The sequence below is a fragment of the Haliotis rubra genome, unplaced genomic scaffold (genome assembly GCF_003918875.1).
Source record: "Haliotis rubra isolate DU_JTF1 unplaced genomic scaffold, ASM391887v1 Scf93, whole genome shotgun sequence".
In the NCBI taxonomy this organism is placed as follows: domain Eukaryota; kingdom Metazoa; phylum Mollusca; class Gastropoda; order Lepetellida; family Haliotidae; genus Haliotis; species Haliotis rubra.
Window position 1 is genome coordinate 2,215,531 of NW_025767668.1, and position 6,096 is coordinate 2,221,626.

At 37.2% G+C, this 6,096-nt stretch overlaps 1 long non-coding RNA gene across 1 annotated transcript; it reads left to right on the top strand.

The window, feature by feature from the left end:
• The first annotated feature begins 4,182 nt into the window (after nucleotides 1-4,182).
• Nucleotides 4,183-4,615, top strand: LOC124264584. The gene is made up of 2 exons (XR_006895175.1): nucleotides 4,183-4,223; nucleotides 4,540-4,615. It is a non-coding gene; the product is annotated as an uncharacterized LOC124264584 (long non-coding RNA).
• The last annotated feature ends 1,481 nt before the right edge of the window (nucleotides 4,616-6,096 follow it).

Sequence of the window (6,096 nt, forward strand, 5' to 3'; positions counted from 1 at the left end):
CATATATGCAATACCTAATGGTGATTAACGAACAAAAGACTTAAGACTTAATTAGATACAGGATTGCACTCAATCCAAATTATTCAAAAATATGGAACAATCTGAAGATATCATTTATGATGTAAATTTCACTTGCAATTTCTGGACTGTCAACTGAATTTGATAAAACAACTTATATTAATACTTAAACTGAACAAAACAGTTGTTTTGCATATATACGGATATGTCTAAATATATTTATATAGTTTAGTTCAGAACATTATGTACAGATGCTACAGGGGTGGCGGGGTAGCGTAGTGGTTAAAGCGTTCGTTCGTCACGACGAAGACCCGGGTTCGATTCCCCACAGCATGCTACAATATTTGTCCCCGCCATTTCTGGTTGTAAATCACTGGAATATGCTACAATTTTAACAATGTTTAAAAACACACGTAAAAATGTGGCAAACGTTAAAAATAATATTTTATACGAAATTGGAGATTACATAAATGGAGTCATCTGATCTTCAGAAAGCAGGAAATTGCATGTGATTGGATCGGGCGGTCAAGGTTGCGTAAAACTAAACTCAGTCAGTCAGTCAGTCTTTGTTAAGGGTTTGTTTGTTTGTTTGTTTGTTTGCTTGTTTGTTGGTTAACGCCGCACTCAGCAATATTCCACCTATATGACGGCGGTCTGTAAATAATCGAGTCAGGCCTAGACAATCTGATCAAAATGATGAACATTGATCTATGCAACTGGGATACGATGACTTGTATCAACAAAGCAGCGCGCTTGACCACCCGATCCCGTTAGTCGCCTCTTACGATAAGCATGGGTAACTGAAGACCAATTCTAACCCGGATCTTCACGGATGTTGTTAATGGTACACAGACGGCTATCAGTTCAGTCAGGTGTTATCCTCAGTCTTTGAACAATTGGACTTCAGTGGGATATACGCGTATTCTTATATTGTTTCTCAAAGTGTGACTACACGATAGCTTTTAGAAAGTGTTCAAATGTCATAATCACTTTCTTAGTAAAGTAAACATTCTTCTTTGAGTGGCATTTTAGAAGTTGGGAAGTACAATATATAGAACAAACTTTATGGATAACAACTTCTTATATTTCGTGAGTGCGACGTTTCGATGCAGATCCTTGTACCGTTGTCAAGCTAAAAGAAGTTTTTATTTCATTTTTTTTAAATAATCAATTTTAATGGCGGCTCTTTGTAAATAATTACATAAAGAAATAACTGAGTGAGTTTAGTTGTACACTGTCACTCATCAGCCATATTCCAGTAACGCGTGATGATCTGGTCTGTAAATAGGTCATAAAGAACTAAATACGGTACTGTATATTGTCTGTCAGTCTAATCTGACTGGGCTGACACGTCATGATCAATTGCGTAGAATCGATGCTTTGGTGCTGTTGACCACTGGATCATCATCGCATCCCAATTGCGTAGATCGATGGTTATGCTGTTGATCACTACGAATTCGAAGGAAGATATGAGAAGTAACCTCCAGAGACTTGAAACTTTTTTTCATTTGTTTTTATTAGCATAGGGGACAGATGTTACATATCCGATACATGAGTACATATATATAACGAGATGTTACACTGCTACTATGTGAATACAAATATATCCATTTCACATATAGATGAAGATATTATCTACGGATGTGAAAGTAACATCCTCGGAAATGTACAGCATTTGCTTTACATACTACGTATATTGAAAAATTAGGGCAAATATAGGATAATTACTAGAAAGTGAAAGTGTGGAAATAGGAGAGGAGAGGAGAGGAAAGAGTAGATGAGAATGGAGGGAAAAGACGGGGAGGGCGTGTTGGTGGCTGCGTGTTACGCTGTAAGTGTCGGCATCAATGTTGACCATTTATGTTTTAGTGTGGTTTTGGCAGAGCCGTAAATATATTTTTCAATGAAATAATTTTGCTTGATATTTTTATCGAACCTTGGAAATGCAAATTTGTTTCTTTATCTTTACCCGTATAAATATACATGTTGAGAATGTTATACCAATGGTTTAACAGAAGGCTTTGATTGGGGTCTCCAAGTAAGATAAATGATTTTGATATTTTTAATTTCGTCTTGGTTGTTTCTTCAAACCATATTCGAAACTGTCTCATCAGATTTTGAGTTTTCCTGCAATCATAGAAAATATGTTCAAGTGTTTCTGGTTCCTCAGTGCAGAAGAAGCAGTGCCTGCTGCCAGATATCCCAGTTTGTGTTGTTAAAATGCGATGAATTTTATACTGAAAGGTTATTATCAACGCAACAGTGTATTGAATATGGTTATTAGCAGACAGGCAGGCAGACACATAGATGTCAATAAAACAGACATTGAGTTTTCTCTGTGACAACGACATATCTATATCACAGTTAGAAATTCTGTCAACGCTAAATAATGACATTGCTTTTAAGTATCGAACTGAGAAAGTGACTCGGTAAGAAGAACGTGTGGTGAAATAGACAAATGAAATTATATAAACAGTTAATCTACTGTCATAACATATAAAAAGCTCGCGCCTGTGAAATATCAACAAAACATCAGAAAAATAGCTCACACCAAAGCCTTCATCGAGTATTCACCGGACAACCTATTTCACTGCGCACGTGCTATGAGCGCAGCCCACCTGTTGAAACCATTTGAATTCCCCCAAGCGCTGGGGGAAAATTAGTGAATCGTTTGAACTTTATAAGTTGAATTTGCATTTTTGATGATTTGTTTCGGTAAGTCCATACCGAAAGGTATCAGAATCTGCAAAGTTGTGTTTTACGTGTCATGTGACCTTTAAAGACTTAATTATATACAGGATTGTATTCAATCCAAATTATTCCCAAATATGGAACAATCTGAAGATGTCATTTATGATGTAAATTTCACTTGCAATTTCTGGACTGTCAACTGAATTTGATAATACAACTTATATTAATGCTTAAACTGAACAAAACAGTTGTTTTGCATATATACGGATATGTCTAAACATATTTATATAGTTTAGTTCAGAACATTATGTACAGATGCTATAGGGGCGGTGGGGTAGCGTAGTGGTTAAAGCGTTCGTTCGTCACGACGAAGACCCGGGTTCGATTCCCCACATGGGTACAATATGTGAAGCCCATTTCTGGTGTCCCCCGCCGTGATATTGCTGGAATATTGCTAAAAGCGGCGCAAACTAAACTCACTCACTCACTCACAGATGCTACAATTTTAACAATGTTTAAAATAACACATTTTATACAAAATTGGAGATAACATAAATGGAGTCATTTGATCTTCAGAAAGCAGGAAATTGCTTGTGATTGGATCGGGCGGTCAAGGTTGGTGTCTTTGTTAAGGGTTTGTTTGTTTGTTTGTTTGTTTACTTGTTTGTTGGTTAACGCCGCACTCAGCAATATTCCACCTGTATGACGGCGGTCTGTAAATAATCGAGTCTGGACCAGACAATCTGATCAACATGATGAACATCGATCTATGCAACTGGGATACGATGACTTGTATCAACAAAGCAGCGCGCTTGACCACCCGATCCCGTTAGTCGCCTCTTACGACCAGCATGGGTAACTGAAGACCAATTTTAACCCGGATCTTCACGGATGTTGTTAATGGTACCCAGATGCAATCAGTTCAGTCAAGTTTTATCCTCCAGTCTTTGAACAATTGGACTTCAGTGGGATATACGCGTATTCTTATTTTGTTTCTCAAAGTGTGACTACACGATGGATTTTAGAAAGTGTTCAAATGTCATAATCACTTTCTTAGTAAAGTAAAAGTTCTTCTTTGAGTGGCATTTTAGAAGTTGGGAAGTACAATATATAGAACAAACTTTATGGATAACAACTTCTTATATTTCGTGAGTTCGACGATTCGATGCAGATTCTTGTACCGTTGTCAAGCTAAAAGAAGGGTTTTAGATTTCATATTTTTAGAATAATCAATTTTAAAAACAGCTCTTTCGGTTTAATTACATAAAAGAAATAACTGAGTGAGTTTAGTTTTACACCACACTCATCAGCCATATTCCAGTAATATGGCGGCGGTCTGTAAATAATACATAAAGAAATAAACTCGGTATACTGTATATTGTCTGTCAGTCTAATCAGCTGGTAACACGTGATGATCTGGTTAAGAATAGGTCGTTTGGAACTAACTGGATGGTCTACTCCCATTTGCGAGAACTCCCAGTTGCGAGACTCCCAGTTGTGAGACAGTGGAGAAGGTAAGTAGCAAAGAAAACACACCTTACTCCCCTATCTGATAGAATGGATTAACCCCAGCTAATTAGGGATTAGCTATTTAACTGAATCTTGTGGAGGTAGCTTAAAAGATAAAGATAAAGTAATTAACCTACTCAGATAAATAGCTTTAAAAAATAAACACTTTGTGTAGGTAACTTCGTGATCATTTGAAAGAGAAATTAATTTACCTACTCAGATTTACGTGCTTGAAATATCTAGCAATAACTATTGTAACTATAATTAATCCAAATGTATTTATTAACCTGTGACTGCTCTTTCCTATCGCCGTTATGGCAGGCCTTCAACAAGTAGAATACATCACCAGTTCACGAGGCAGTATTCAGGTGCTCTTTCAGGGTAACCTGTATTACAAGAACAAGCAGCAGCAGACTTGTACCTATTGGAGATGTACAATACGAACGTGCAACGGCACAATCTCCAAATATGGACCCATGTAAAAAAGTGTTTTATAATGACACACAAACATCATAATAACGCAAATCATCAAAATGTGTGAATAAAAAATGATAATGAAGTATTTAATGAACTATTTCTTCTGTGTAAATATAATGATAATCTTTTTCAGTATTTCAGTATTAATCTTCTTCTTTATTGAAAACAATAAATGCTCTTCAATGAACAATGTCTTCTGTGTCTCATTAATGAACTATGGCTCCTGCGGGTACTCTTCAGCAACAGGGCTGTTCCCACTTTCATCGTAGAGATTGGGAAGCACCACCTGTGTGCACTGAACCATTAATTAATGTGTCTCACAACTGGGAGTTCTCGCAAATGGGAGGACACCAACTGGATTGGAGGGTCGGGCTCGCTGACTTGGCTGACACGTCATCGCATCCCAATTGCGTAGATCGATGCTCGTGCTGTTGATCACTGGATTGTCTGGTCCAGACTTGAATATTCGCAGAATTTAACTGGACCGTCATGGCAGGGACTTTCTTTTTTTTCATTTTTTAATATTTTAGCATAGGGACAGATGTTACATATCCGATACATAAGTACATATACATAGCGAGATGTTACACTGCTACTATGTGAATACAAATATATCCATTTCACATAGCGATGAAGATCTTATCCACGGATGTGAAAGCAAAACATCCTCGGAAATGTACAGCATTTGCTTTACTACTATATTGAAACATTAGGGCAAATATAGGATAAGTACTAGGAGTAAAAGTGTGGAAATAGGGAGAGGAAGACAGGAGAGGGGGAAAGAGTACATGAGAATGAAGGGAATAAGACGGGGGAGGGGGCGTGTTGGTGGCTGCGTGTTATGCTGTAAGTGTCGGCATCAATGCTGACCATTTATTTTTTAGTGTGGTATTGACAGGGCCGTAAATATAATTTTCAATATTATAAATTTGCTTGATATTTTTTATCAAACCTTGGAAATGCAAATTTGTTTCTTTATCTTTACCCGTATAAATATACATGTTGAGAATGTTATACAAATGATTTAACAGAAGGCTTTGATTGGGGTCTCCGAGTAAGATAAATGATTTTGATATTTTTAATTTCGTCTTTGTTGTTTCTTCAAACCATATTCGAATCTGTCTCATCAGAGTTTGAGTTTTCCTGCAATCATAGACAAGATGTTCAAGTGTGTCTGGTTCCTCAGTGCAGACAAAGCAGTGACTGCTGTCAGATATCCCTATATTAGGAAGGAAGGTTTGTGTTGCATATATACGGATATGTCTAAATATATTTATATAGTTTAGTTCAGAACATTATGTACAGATGCTACAGGGGTGGTGGGGTAGCGTAGTGGTTAAAGCGTTCGTTCGTCACGACGAAGACCCGGGTTCGATTCCCCACATGGGTACAATATGTGAA